A 16,146-nucleotide genomic window follows, 5' to 3' on the forward strand; every position below is an offset into this window, starting at 1 on the left:
CTGGGCTCCGGTGACTAACATCTTTGGAGTGGCCAGGGTCAGAAGCAGTGAAATTCACGTTCTCGTCGAGCTGCCTCAGGTCGACAGTAGAACAAGATTTGTTTTTGGTTCTTACTTTGTCTTGTTCTCATTTTTTTTTTGCTCTTTTAAACCAACAGCACGTGGCGTTCTCAAACGGTCACCCATCCAAGTTTGCACCACGCCCGATGTTGCTTATACTTTTAAGTGCGTCGTTACGGGAACCGTTGTGACCAGCATGCTATGGCCGTTGGCTTTATTATTATTATTATTATTGTTTTATTAATTGTTGTTAATTATAATAACAAAGCTTTGTTTAAATTTAAAAAAAAAAAAAAAAACGGAAAATATGTTTTTATTTATTGTTTTTTTTTGTTTAAATGTTGAAATTATAAAAATAAATTTCCCGGGAGGGGGAACGGGAGTGGGAGTGAGGAAGATAGGGGTAAGGGGGTGGAAATTTTCCTTTTCATTTTTTTATAATTTGACATTTTTAAAATTTTTTTAGTTATGCAAAAAATAAATATTGGGGGAAAATTTTTTTTTTACAAAGAAAAACAAATAAAAAATACAAGAGAGAAAAAAAAAAAAAAGGTTTGTGTATGTATACATAAAATGTGAACTAAATTTGTATTTTTTCAATAAATGTCAGTTAAGGGTTTAAACTTCGTCGTTTTTTTTTTTTTGACAAGTCACGGATTTCAACCTATTCGCAAACTGAGGGATGAGGGGGCGAGGGAAAAAAGAAAATCCGTTGAGATAAGAAAAAAAAACGCTTTACAAATGCGCGTTCGAATAAACGTTGACAATTTTTAATAAAAACAAATTCAGTTGAAAACCGACGCCATTTTGTTTTTCGGGGTTAATTTAAATAATCATTTGCGTTTAACGAAATTTTAAAAAAAAAAAAATTAAAACAAGACAATGCGATTGATATTTGCGTTTAACGAAATTTTAAAAAAAAAATTTGCTACCGGATATGGACGTTGTTGCACTTAAGGATAGCAAAAAAAATTTTTTTCGTTTTGTTTTTTCATCACTCAACGATGAGCTAAATAGTTTTTAATTACTTTTTTTTTTTATTTGCGCGTCAGTTTAACGTTAAAAAAAAAAGAAAATTTTCAAATGAGTAAACGAGAGCAAAAATCCGTAAAATCCGGTTATTGCGTTTTATTCCCACTCCATCGAACTAATTTATTGAATGATGAAAGTGTTTGTTTGAGTTTGTGTGCACGCGTAAATAACCACGATTAAAAAAAAACATTTTCATTGCTTTTTTATCGATTAAAAATTATTATTATTATTATTAATGTTAAACATATAATAATACGAACCTGTTTGATGACGATCGTAGTGCTGGCCTTTTGTAAAATACCAAAATGACGATGACATTGAGGAAAAACCCAATGACGGGGACGCTAAACAACGCCAATGCCTGAAGCACCTTTGTGGTGCTATCTTTCATTTCTGGAAAAATTATATGTATGTATTAAAAAAAAAAAAATTACGTTACTGGAAAACTGGAAAAAAAAAAACGTTGCGAAAAAAAAGGGAAAAGATACGAATATCAAAAAAAAAAAAAAAAAAAAATTCAGAAATGAGGAATGCAGGGCAACAAAAAAAAGCTGGAATAAAATTTTTTTTTCATTTTTTTTTCAGTAAAAATTCAATGTCATTATCATTATTATTATCATTATTATTATTATTATTATTATTATTATTATTATTAGGTTCAATACCTTTTTGAAAAAAATTCAAATATTAACAATTTTTCCAAATATTATACATTCAATTTTTTCTTTTTACCTTTTTACCCTTTTCCTTTTTTGTTGAATATTTTTACATTGGTTAATTAAAAAAACAAATTCGCCATTTTGTTTTTATCTCTTTACTATTGATTTCATTTTTTTTTTTATTAAATATTTCGATGGTACCCGAACGCCGTGGAAATAACCAAATTCATTTCAATATTCTTTTAGTAAATTTTTTTTTTCAGAAATTTTTGCAAGAAAATCATTTTTCAAGGATTTTCCTTAACGTATTTTCGATCGATTTTCCTTTAATTTTTTTTTTTTTCTTATTTCTCCCACGAAAAAAAAATTTTTTTTTTCACATTTCCTGTCAAAATCAGACTTTGAATAATAATAATAATAATAATAATAATAATAATAATAATAATAATAATAATAATAATAATAATAATAATAATAATAATTATTAACATTATGTATATTTTTTTAACGAAAGTAGTCTTATTACTCATATTTTGAAAAAAAAAAAAAATTTCGGAAAAGAGAGGAAAATATGGAATTAAATTTTGTAAATATGTATTTAAAAAAAAAAAAAAACGAAATTGATTTAAATGGCGAATGACACACCCTCCGACCGTCCCCCCATCTAACCGTTCTCCCCTTCAATCGTCCTCCCATCCAACCGTCCTCCTCTCCAACCATCCTTCCTTCCAATGGTCCTCCCCTTCAACCGTTCGAAAAAAAAAAAAAGATTCCAGAATTTTCCTTCCTTCTTTTTTTTCTTTTATTCACTTCTTCGTTTCTCTCCCTTCCCTCCCCTCTCCCTCCCAACATAATTTTTTTTTATATTTATTTTCAAAATGGCGTATAAGAATAAACAATAATTTAACATCCGGTTTATTTGTCGAAAAATTTGTCGGCTGATTCTATCTTAACAAAATCATCAATTTATTTACTTATTTTTTATAAATTTAATCTTCTGCTTTTTTTTGTTGTATTTTGATGAAAATACGTAATAATAATAATAATAGTAATAATAATAATAATGATTTTATTTGTCGTTTATTTTATTCGGGCGTGAACCGGAAAATTTTTTTTTGTTTTTTTTTTTTTTCAATTTTATTTTAATTACCACTTTTTTCTCGGATGATAATGATGATAGTCTCGATGATGATGATGATGATGAAGCAGGTGGTAGGGGGTGAAGTAAAAACATTAAAAATTATTAATAATTATACATAAAATTTTTTTTAAAAATTGTGATAACGTTTTAAACGTTCTTTTTTATTTGGGTCCTTGAAAAAAAAAAATATAAAGAACTTAACGAGTAATAAAATTAATTTTCTTTGTTTTTATCGTGTCACGTGATAAAGGGAAAAAGGAAAAAAATAAATAAATAAATAAAATTTTTTAATCATATTTTATCGATAACGATTTGATAATTTTTCTTTTTTATTTAAATTTTCCATTAAAAGAAAATGTTTTGTAAGGGAAACGTTTTTTTTTGTAATATTAATGCTCCAGTAAGTCGCCTACATAAAAACAAAAACCTTTTTATGAAAATGTGACTTCGAATTCGAATTTAACGATTTGAGGGGGGGAAAGGGGAGGCGTGGGGGTGGTTTTTTTCCGTTTGTTTTTTTATTTCGTGCATAAAATACCGTTTGTCCGTGTGTTTTTGTACGTGTGTTCTTACTTGTTTTAACAAATACTTACATAATACGTATAAAATAAATAAATAAAAATTTTTTTTCTGTTAATAATGTTTAACTTATGTAAAAATCCATACAAAGAAAAAACGTGATTACGAATTGAAATTTTTTTATTTTTTTCTAACTTAATAAATAAATTTATTTATTTATTAATAATAATAATAAAAAGCAAATAAAAATTTTGTTGTTGCTGTTGTTTTTATTAATTTTAAATTTATTACTTTCGAAAAAAAAATTTTTTTCCCTTTGTAAATAATAATAATAATAATTTATTCGTAAATGTGATTTATAACAAGTTATTATTATAATTTTTTTTATTTAAAATTATGTAAATATATATATATATATATATAAATAATTTCAATTTAAAATAAATAAATAAATAAGTGATAAAATATTTTTTTTATTTAATAAAGAAAAACTTATATTAAAAAAAAAAGAAAAAAAATTTCTCGAAAGTTTTTTTTTTCTAAATACAATAAGAGAAAACTAAATTTGATGATAATTTATTTGAGAGCCTTTAAAAATTAAATTTTCTTTTTTGAATCGCATGGGAAAAAGGTTTTTCTTTACCACGGAAAATATCACAAAAGGTAAAAGAACAACCTTTTTTTTTAGGGGAGTCAATGATAAGAAAAAAAAGTTTTCGAAAAAGAAAAGGGGGGAATAACCGATTGTGGTGAATTAACCGAATTGTTAAGATTTTAATTAAAACAAAAGGGAAGGCCACGAAGATAAATGAATGATTGAATAAATGAATGAATGTGACGGCCTCAGTGATTGCGGTAACGGTATTGGAAAAAGAAAAATTAGTTAATGAGAAAATTTTAACTTTCATAATAATAATAATATTAAAATGTCATAAAAATTTCTATTTTAATTTATTTTAGTCACAATGGTATCCATTCAAAGGTTACCAATTTTTTTTCCTCTTCGCGTTTTTAATATTATATTCGATTGTTACTATTATTATTATTTTTTCCTTTGTTTCGTTTCGTAAATTTTATTAATAATAATAAATAAATTATATATAGTATAAAATGTTTTTCTGTCACATTAATAAAAAATTAATAATAATAAAAAGAAGAGGACGGGTTGGGGGGGAAGGGGAAGGGGAATATGTTGGTAATAAAAAAATTGTTTTCTATTTATTTTTTACAAGAAAAAACAAACAAACAGACAAACAAACAATTTTTTAATGGTTATCTTGTATTGTAAAAATAAATAATAATAATAATAATAAATTTTTTTTTTGTTTAACATTGACCTTGGAAAATGTTGACGTCATGTTTTACAACACAATTTGTTAATTTGATAAATTATTTGAAAATTTATCATTGTTAATGATTTTAACAAAAAGTTATCTTAATAATAATTTTTTTTTTTTTTTTTTTTTAAGATTTTAATTTAAATTGCATTTCATTTGTTGTAATTATTATTATTATTATTATTATTATTATTATTATCCACCATTAAACACGACAAGGCTACTTGTCGGAGTTTTTAAGTATTTATCCGAGGTTTCTACCCGATTCCTTAGGGACAAATACTCGAATTTCGGTGGTGCCACTTATTATAAGATAGCACCACATCAATTCTTGAAGGTCTTCCTGAGTCCGTCTTTTTCGATGGGAACGATTTGTCTCCTGAACTGGGCTCCGGTGACTAACATCATTGGAGTGGCCAGGGTCAGAAGCAGTGAAATTCACGTTCTCGTCGAGCTGCCTCAGGTCGACAGTAGAACAAGATTTGTTTTTTGGTTCTTACTTTGTCTTGTTCTCATTTTTTTTTTTTGCTCTTTTAAGCCAACAGCACGTGGCGTTCTCAAACGGTCACCCATCCAAGTTTGCACCACGCCCGATGCTGCTTAACTTCGGTGATCGTACGGGAACCGGTGTGACCAGCACGCTATGGCCGTTGGCTTTTATTATTATTATTATTATTATTATTATTATTATTATTATTATTATTATTATTATTATTATTATTAATTGACCGTGTAATAATGTCGTTTTAAAAAAAAATAAGAAATTTTTTTTATTTTATTTTAACAGAAAGAAAGAAAGATAGAGAGAAAGAAAAACAGCAACAAAAAAAAAAATAAATTAAATAAAAAATTCAATTTTCCAGATTTAATTCGATATTTTTTTTTTTATAGTGTTGGTAATACCGAAACGTTTTTTTTTTTTTTTTTTTTTTTTTAAATTGATTTGATATTGTTATTGAATATGAGTGAAAGGGGGAAAAAAATATTTTTTTTTTTCTGTTTAAACGAATGCGCAAAAAGTCAACAAAAAATTTTTTTGTTTACTTTTTTATAATTATTTTAATTTAAATTTTTTTTTCTCTCACTCTTCCCCCCTCTCCCTCCTCCCTTTCCCCCTTTCCCCTCCCTCTCGTATTATTTTTAATGAGAATTTTTTTTTTTTTTTTAGTACGCGTTTCACGTAAAATAAAGATAAAAATTCAATTTTTAATTTCAAATTGATTTCTTTTTTTTTTTTTTTTTTTTTTATTCAGTCATGCCGGTCTAAAGTTTTATTGGCTTTAATAAAAAAAAAAAAAAAAAAGTTTCTGGCTTATTCAAAAAACGTCACGTACAAACGGGGAGCTTTACTTTTGAAAAGTTAACACGGCTCCCCAGTTTTTTTTTTTTTTTTTAGTTTACTCGTTTTATCATTCAACGAAGAAGATTTTTTTCTCATTTTAAAAAAAAAAAACATATTTATTTATTTATTTTTTAAAAACAAAATCGGTTTTAAATAAATCAATAAATATAATAATCGATTGAAATTTTTATTTAAATAATAAAATAAAATATTTAAACTTTAACCTTTTTAAAAAATATTAATTGTAAAAATTTTCTTATATAAAAGTGTGTAAAAAATGTTATTATGAAGGGGTTGTTGTAATCTTTTTTCTCTCAAAAAAACGAAAGGTTTCATTTTTATTAAAAAAAAAAAAAAAATTACTTCCTTATTATTATTGTTTACCTTGAAGGTATAAAATTAATTAACGGAAAAAACAACAAAGGAAAAAATAAAAAATTTTTTGATTCGGACGATGAACTTTTATTATAAATTATAACCTAAAAAAAAAAAAAAAAAAAATTATAATTGATGATATAATATTTCAGGTTCACGAACTTTTCGAAATAAAAAATAATAATAATAAAAACAAGAGTAATATAAACATTTGACAACCGAAAGAAACTCTTTAACGATTTATTTTATTATTAATATCAAAAATGTCGTCTGCTTTATCAGTTGAATGAAAACATTTATCTATCTTGTATAAAAGGGATTTTATACAAACATAAATTTATATAAGTATTCAACTTCGTGCAAATGAATTTTATCTTAATTTTTTTTTACTAAAAGTTAAAAATTAAAAATTAAAACGATACGAAAATTATTATTATTATTATTATTATCGTTTTTTTTAATTAAAAAAATTTAATTAAAAACAATAATAATAATAGTTTTTTTCCCCCTCTTCTTTGTTTTCGTTGCATTAGAAGATCAAAGAGTAAAAATAACCTTTAAACTCTATGGTTAAAAAAAAATTACATAAAAATTTTTCTCTATTACTCTATGGTTTTTGTTAATTTCAAAATGGTGGTCGCATATACACGTTTAACGTTTAATTACATGTTAGTTTTTTGTTTTTATTAGTTTTTTTTCGTTGTTATTATATTTGAATTGTTTAAAAATGTAAAGTTAAAGTTTAAAATAGTATTTAGTTAATATTTTTTACCGTTAAGTTAATTTTTATTGTTTTTTATTGTTAAAATTAATCGTGATGGCAGTTTGTGATGTGTTTTGTTAATAATTTTTGTTTGTTGAAAGTATGAAAAATGTTTAAGCGTTGTCACACACGGATAGGAAATTGTTACGATAAAGTAAGTCGAACATTTCTGTTTTTTTGGTGACGGGGAAGGGTTAAAATAACCCTTTTTGGTTAAAACTATTAACTACAACTACTACTAATAATAATAATAAGTTTTTGTGATGGTAAATATTTAATAGAGAATGTTGTTTATAAACCTTTTAAAAGGTAAAGAAAAAAGAAAAATAACAAAAAAAAATTATGTGGTAAATTTACTGAGAGTAATAACAAACAGGATGATGTTGTTTGTTGTTTGTTCGTTTGTTTGTTTGTTTGATGAAAATTTTTTAAAGTTTGTGGTTTATCATATTCATAAGTTTTGCATAAAATTTTCATGTTATTAAATACTAAATTTTCCCTCCCTTAACTTTTTAACTTTTTTAAAAAGACAAAATTTTAATATGCGAGATCGTGTCGTCGTACATTTTTATTTTCCCCCTTCCTTCCTCCCTTCCCCTTTGTTAAAGGAAAAAAGAAAAAAGTTGGAATTCAATTCGAAAGTTTTTTTTTTTTTTACTCACGTACAAATTAACAAAAACAAAAAAAAAATTTTTTTTTTTCTCATGATTTTTCGTTTGTGATTTTTGTACTTTTATTTTTTTTTTTAAAAAAGTTAAATAAATAAATTTAAAGTTTCGGTTAATTAAAACTCTTTTTAAGCTTTTTCACAGAGCTAATCAAAAAGCTGCAAAAGAGAGCAAAAAGCAAAAAAAAAGGTCAAAAGGAAAAAAAAAGGCAAAAAAATAAAATAAAATAAAAAAGAATGAAAAGAAATTTAGTTAATCTGTTTTGTTGATCACAAGTCTGAAATAAGTTACAAAAAACGGTTGTCTATTTTTTATTTTATTTTATTTTGTCTTCTTTTTTATTTTCCTTGTTTTTGGTATCGATTACGACAAATGAATGAAAGCAAAAAAAAAAGGAAAAGACCATCTTTTTTTTTTTTTTTTGCGTCCCTCAAGTAACATTTTTTATCGGAAAATTTAAAAATAAATGAATAATTCTGTTGAGCATAATTTTTTTTTTTTTTTAATATACGAGAACCATTGTGAGACGAGTAGGCGTGACACACACGCACACACACACAGCATCATTCTTTCTTATGTGGGAACGAAAAATCAATAATAATAATCATTCCATCTCGGATTTCCAAAAGTAAAAAAAAAAAAAAAAAAAAAAAAAAAAAAAAATGGAAAAAGTCATACATTTAATAATAATCATAATAATTTTGTTTTTTTTTTTTTCGTCTTCTGCTTCTTCGAAAACGTATAGAAAATTCATATTTTTAATTTTAATTCAATTCGTCGAATTTACGAAAAGAATTTTTTTTTTGCGTTTTCATTTTTTACTTATTTATTTTATTTATGGATCGTATCGTAAAAAAACGTAATAATAATAATAATAATAATTTTTAATGAGGCTAAAAATCGATAGGTGAGTGAATGAATGAATGAGTGAATGAAATTCAATTTTTTTTTTTTATAATAATTTTATTACGCAGTATTGAAATCAAAACTGAAAAAAAAAAATTTTTTTTTGGTTTAATGTCTCGTCGACGTCGTCGTCATCATCATCATCATCATCATCATCATCATCATCGTGGAGGCTAATTACGAAAAAAAAAAAAAAAAAAAAAACTGGAAAATTATTTTCCGGTCAGGAAAAAAGTAATAAAAACTCCCAGCTAAAAAACAAACATTAGTAAATTATGTGAATAAAATTTTCCTTTTTTTTTTTTTTTTAATGGAATGAAATTATTATTATTATTATTATTTTTTTTTTTTTTTTTTTTAAATTTGTGAGCCTTACAGAAATTATTATTATTTTGAAAAAAAAAAAAAGAAAAAAAAAGGGAAAATTTCAAAATTGAAAGAGGGAAAAAACATTTTTTTTCCATATGCCTAACCTCGTGTCATTTTTTTTTTTTTTTAGAGGTTTTTCTTTTTTTCCCCAGATATCTAGAATTTTTTTTCAATAATTTATTTTCCTTTGTTAAATTACATTTTCAATTTTTTTTTTTTTTTTTTTTTGAACTGATAAGCGGAAAAACAAAAACAAATAACGAATGTATATGAGGAAAAGAAAAATGGATTGTTTATTTATTACTTACTCATCGTTTAAAAATCAATGAACCCTAAGACGGCCTAAATTATATATTCCTTTTGAAAGTTTGAAGAAAGAAAAAGGATAGGAAAAGGAAAGGGAAAGGGAAAGAAAATGGGAGGGGAAAAAAAACAGGGCAGAAAAAGTATCAGATGAATCATTTTTTTTTTTAATTCTATTAATTTTTTATCCGGTGTCATGAAATTTACGACCGGAAATCCGAGATTTATTTATTGAAAAATGTATTTATTTATTTATTTACTTATTTATAATCTATAAAACGGGTTTCGACCTCAAAAAACTATTCGAGTTAATAATAATAATATAATTCTATTGACGAAAAAATAATAAATATTATTAACCTATTTATGTACATCATTTTTTTTTTTCGACGCAAACAAATATATATATTTTATTTTACGTTGATGCCATTACGAATTCGTATAAATTCGAATTTGGATTTTAAAATAAAAAAGGAAATAAATAAATATTATTATTCCCCTTGATATTTTATTCGAAACGTTTTTGATAATAATAATAATGATAATAATAATGACACGTATTAATTGAAACAAATTTTGTTTAAATGAAAAAGTTGTAATTTTTATCACTGGAGAAAATTTTAATAAATGATTAAAAATTAATTTTAGAAAAATTATAAATAAATCAATAAATGTGATAAAAAAAATATAATGATAATAAAAAAGCTAAATTTTTTTTTTAATAGTAATATTAATAATGATAATGATAAGGAGAACGTGTGTGTGTGTGTGGAAACTTGAAACGGTTGACGAGGGTTTAAAAAATTTTAAATTAAAAAATCACCGCCTTGTAAATTATAATTCCTTCTCACACAGATTGCTATTTGTAAGAAAGCAAAATGTAAACAAGGCAAAAAAAAACCAAAACAATTTTTGTTCTTCTGTCGACTCAAGTCAGTTCAAAACAAGGATTTGTAATTTTTTCCTACCATTCTGGTTACTACAGGAATGCTTTTGTCCTCATTACAAAAATAAGGGATAGACTCGGGATAAATTAGGAGAGTTAAAATGTGGTTCCCTTTTGTGTGTTTGTTTAAAACGAATTTTAAGGAAATAGATTGATGGAGGCCGGAAATAGATGCTTTAAAGCAGAAGAAAAACATAAAACTCGTCTCGTGATTCAGTATCGAGGGTAGTGATAATAATAATGATTATCATCATTATAATCGTTAATTTCGTTTTAAAAAAAAAAAAAAATTAAATTAAATAATCGTAAATTTATTCGAAGTAATATAAAATTGTTTTTTTTTTCTTTTGTTAACCTCAACTGGTTGACCTTTAAACGTCTAAAAAAATTTTTCCAACGCGAGAAAATTTATATATATTTTCCTTTCGAACCATGAAAATGAGTTTTTTTTTCCTCTTTCAATTCGTTCATGCAGTTAAATAATTAAAAGAAAATAATAATAATAATAATTTTTTTTTCTATTATTATTTTTTTATATAATATTAAAATTCATTTTTTTTTTTTTCATATAATAAATAAAATTCATTTTAATATTAATTTTGTATATTTCAAGTGAAAAATTATCATTAATATTCAAAACGAGTGAAAAAAATAAATAAATAAATAAATAAATCGATGAATGAATTTTAATAAGTTTTACATAAAAATAAAAAGAAAGAAAGAGAGAAAGAAAGAAATGCGAAAGCTCTTTTTAAAAAAAAAAAAAAAAAAAAACATTTAAAAAGTTAAATTAATAAGGTCTTTAACCACGTTTTTTAGAATCCGTTAGATTTTTTTTTTCCGATTAAAGTTACAAACTCCCCCCCCCCCCGAAAAAAAAGGAGGAAATTATAAATGTTCGTTAAAGAATTCTTTTCGATTTTTTTCTCCTTTTTTTTAATTAATGTGTCAACCCTACAGTTATGCCAGTTAATTTTATTTAAATAATTAAACAACTTTTTTGTTTCTTTATTTTTCCTTTATTTTTTTTTATTTTTTTTTTGGGGGGCGGGGGTGCGGGGAGGGGTTTTCATTCGAAAATTTCAAATTAAATCTCGTAAAAGGAAATTGGAGTAGAGACAAAAAACGAAAAAAAAAACTTTTTTTTTTTTTTTGATCGATTTATATAAGCGAAAAAGAGTTTTGTTAAAAAACAAAAAAAAAAACAAAATGGCTTCCACCTTTTTTTTTTAAAAAAAAAAATTGTTTTTCGATAAAGTAAAATTTTTAATAATATTATTATTAATATTAAACTTATTATTATTAAGTCGATTTGTTTTTTACCTTGGAGGTCAGGGTTTTTAATAAATAAAATATTTATTCGGAAAGTTTTTCCTTTGTTTCCTTTTTTTTTTTTTTTTTTGGAGGGGGGGGTTTTTTTTTTAATATTTTCGACATTACGTTTTACTAAATATTTTCTCGTTTTCTTATTAATTATTAATTCGAATACGAGTTTATTATTAATCATGAGATTTTCTTATTAATACGATCCCGCTCGGACATATTAAATATCCGACCGATAATATTAAAACTTTAATGATTAAAACCTTTACTTCCGCCGTACGAACGAATCCTCCATCTTCTTTTTTTATTATTTTATTCACTTCCCGTCATTCCATTTTTTTTCCTTCTTAACTTTTAAAATTATTAAAAATTGATTTTAATAATAAAAAAAAAAAAAAACTAAAAATTAAAGGCGGTTTGGAAAAAACCAGAAAATTTGTAAACGGCGGGAATAAAAAAAAAAAAAGAAAAGTAAATTAAAAGAAAAAAAAATGAAAAAAAAGGGGTGGCAATAATGAAAAAAAAAAAAAAAAGGAAATGATGATGATGATGATGATAAAATTTTCCCACGCAGTTTTTTTTTTTTTTTCGTTCGTATAAACGAAATAAAAAATTTTTTTTCTCTCTCTCTCTTATCCGCGCGCAATAAATTCCAATTATTAATTTTCGATTATTATAAACTCAATGAAAAAAAAAAAAAGAATAAGAGGAAGAAATCATATTTGATATCAATTAAGTTCACACGTCGATTTTTATATTAATAATAATAATAATAATGATGATGATGATGATAAATTGTATTGGATTTTGTAATAAAAATGAATAAATTTTTTTTTTTTTAAATATTTTTTTAAATATTGTTTCGGGTCGCAATTCGAATATTTTTAAGCTTCGGTGTGTGTGTGCGTGTGTGCGTGCGGGTGCTCGGGGGTTTATTTTAAAATACTCGTTCATTTTTTTATAATATTTTTTTTCTAATTTAACTCAAGTTTATTGAAAAAAAAGTGAAAAGTACGTAAGTGGAAAAAATTCATTACATTTATTTTTCCCTTCTTATCGTATTTTTATATTAAATTTCATTTAATTTTTGTCATTTTTTTTTCTTTTACTTAAGTTTTTGTTGATTCAAATGATTAAAATTAAAAAAAAAAGGGGGAAAAAAAATTCTTTTTATTTTTAAATCCTTTTTACTTGTCATAAAATATAAACCTTTTATTAATTATTTATACGTTTTTGAGTTTTTAAAAAGAAAGAGAAAGAAAGAGACTCGAATGGGGAGAAAAAAAAAGAAAAATTTAATAAAAAGTTCAAAAAAAAAATTTTTTCTTAAGACAAAGAAATAAAAAAAAAAAAAAAAGAAAAGAAATTGGAGCAAATGAATAAAAGCTGCTGAAGTGAAATAAAAAAAAAAAAAAAAAAAAATTAAATAAAAATTGTTCATTTTTTAAAAAAAAAATATTAAATTATACATTTGGTGATGCTTTAATGTGTTGCTTTAAAAAAAAAAACAACAAACAAAATTAGCATTTTTTCGTAGGAGGGTTTATTCTCTCTCTTTTCTTTTTTGTAAAAATTTAAATATTATCATTATTATGTTTAAAAAAACGTGTTTACGGTTTTTTCTTATAATTTCGTCGTAATTAAAAAATATTATTTTATCCTTTGTAATTTTCGCCAACCTCACCGCGTGCGAAAAAGCCATTCATTTATCGATAAGGACAACGAACTCGATGAAAATTTCAAATATGGCCGTTCATTTTTTTTATTTTTTTTCCCTTTCATTTTTCTTTATTTTGATTCCAGTCGTTTGGAAAAAAAAGAAAAGAAAAGTTTTATTTTTATATTATTTATTTATCTATTTATTACATTTTTTTTTTTTTTTGTTTGTTATTTTATAAAAACTAAGAAAAAGTTTGGCCATTTTGTCTTTCCTTTTGTACTCGACAAACTTTTTTTTTTTTTCGTTTTTTTTTTTTTGTTACACCTTAATGTGTTTTTGTTTGCGTTAAGATTTTCATTCTAATAAAAGTAATAATAATAATAATAATGATAATAATAAATTTTTTACTCAATAAGTACTTTTAATTTAATTCTTTTATTTATTACAATCAATAATTCTTTATTATCATCGTTAAAAAAAATTATATATCAGTTAATTAAAAATGAAAAAAAAAAAATTTTTATTTTACTTATTTTACGTTAAAAAAAAGAAAAAAAAGGAAAAGAAAGTTTTAAAAACTTTAAAATTGTCTGTTTTAACAATTTAAACATAATTTTTCCAATAAATCATCGATTAAAAAAAAATTTCAAAAGTAAAATGAAAAGAAAAGAATTTTTTTATTTCGCAAGACGTCAAATCAATTTTTTTTGCCCCCCTCTTCCCCCCCTTTCTTTTTTTTTTGTTATTCATCTTTTAAAGTTTCAAAGGGTAAAAAAACTTTTTTTTTTTTTAAATCCGTTCCTTACAAATCGTATATTATGCCCCCGTTATCTCGAAAGTACCAAAAAAAAAAAAGAGAAAAAGGTTTTCATTGCACGTTATCACGAATAACAATAATAATAATAATAATTAACCCGATGGAATGAATCAATAAATGAATCGATACGTTAAATTTCGATAACGAAAAAAAAAACATATTAAATAAATAAATAAGTGTCGTTAATAAAATCAGATAAATAATCGTTTAAATTATTATTATTCGCGGGTAATAAAATTTAAAAGGATTCGTTTGATTGTGTGAGAATAAAATATTAAACGATTTAAAAAACAATTTTTTTTTTTTTTTTGTTTTTTGGAAAACAGATTTCAAACGAAAGTGAAAATGAGAGGGAGAGATAGAAAATTGGGAAATGAATATTTTTCGAATGAAGAAAGAAAATGATAAAAAATGAGTGAAAAATTATTTAGAAATTTGTTTTTAATGAAAATACAAGGAAAAGGATGAAAATTTAACCTCATGTAATTAATATCATAATCGACGGGTAGAATTTTCATTTAAGAAAATTCAATTCTCTCTTTTCTTTTTATTTTATTTTATTTTATTTTCTATAATTTAAAACTCATTTGAGTTGATTATTTAAAAACCGAAATTAATGACATTTGCGTTTTAAATAACAATTAAAAATTTTATTTCATTAATAAATAATTTCTTTTTTCAAAATAAATTTTTTTCTCAAATTTAACAAATTGTTTACAATCGAATAAGAACGCGGAGGCGTTGGGGGAAAAATAAAAATAAAAAAAATAAATAAATTTCCCGTGTAAAGATTTGCAATCGACCTTTATTTATTTATTTGTTTATCGAAGGGAAAGCAAATATACCCGCACGTACGCACGTACGCACGAACACGTAGATTTATATACGTGGGATTTTGTTAAACAAAAAAAAAAAAAAAAAAAGATAATATCGGAGCGGGGAAGAGAGAGAAAACTATAAATTTTTAAAAAGAAACTTATTATCAAGACGAATTTTTTAATTTTTTATTTACCTCCTCCTCTTCCTCCCCCTCCTTCATACCCTTACAACCCTTGTCAAAATTTTTAATAATGAAAACGAAACCTTTTTTTTCGGGTTCAAATATAATTTATGATCTGGCTCTAAAGTTCAACTAACTTCGTAAAAACTAAAATAAACAAAATATGTAATTTTCCCATTGAATTTCCGCCTATTTTATTTTATTTTTATTATCACGACGTAGGTTGTGATAACGATATGTCGGAGGGATCGACAAGCAAGGGATCGAACAATGGGGGTTGGGTCAATATAAAAATTTTTCTCCATTTTTCTCAATTTTTTTTTTAACATTTAATTAAAATGTTTTTCTCATATTTATATAAAAAATAAAGAAAGTTTTAAAGGGTATTATCGAAACAAAAAAATAAAATTTAATATTAATAATAATAAAGTTAATCAACTATTTATTCGGAGATGAATAAAGTTTAATACCGTGATGACGTCATTTACCTGACACGTGGATTTGTTTATTTTTATTTTTTGCGTTTGTTTACGAATCGGGAAAAGTTTTTGAATACGTATTTAATTTTTTTATTTATTTATTTATTTCGGTTTAAATAAAAAAAAAAAAAATTAGTTTGAAAATTTCTATTTTTTTTTTTTTTTTTTTTTATTATGATGATGGAAATAAAACGTATAAAATATGAGGAAAATCGTAGTAGTAAAAAAAAAAAAAATGAATTATTGTATTTTACGTTGTTAAATTATTACGTCATTTATTTTCCGATTCAACCACCTGAGGCTGGGTCAAAAGAAACACAAAAAAATGTTTTATTGTCAGAACTACAAAAAAAAAACGTAAACGTAAAAATATAAAGAAATAAATATGAAAGACGTGGTGGCCTATATAACCTTTGAACTGGGGCAGATTTTCTTAAAGGGTATATT

The sequence above is a fragment of the Pediculus humanus genome, genomic scaffold, assembly GCF_000006295.1.
Source record: "Pediculus humanus corporis 1103172107371 genomic scaffold, whole genome shotgun sequence".
Lineage (NCBI taxonomy): Eukaryota > Metazoa > Arthropoda > Insecta > Psocodea > Pediculidae > Pediculus > Pediculus humanus.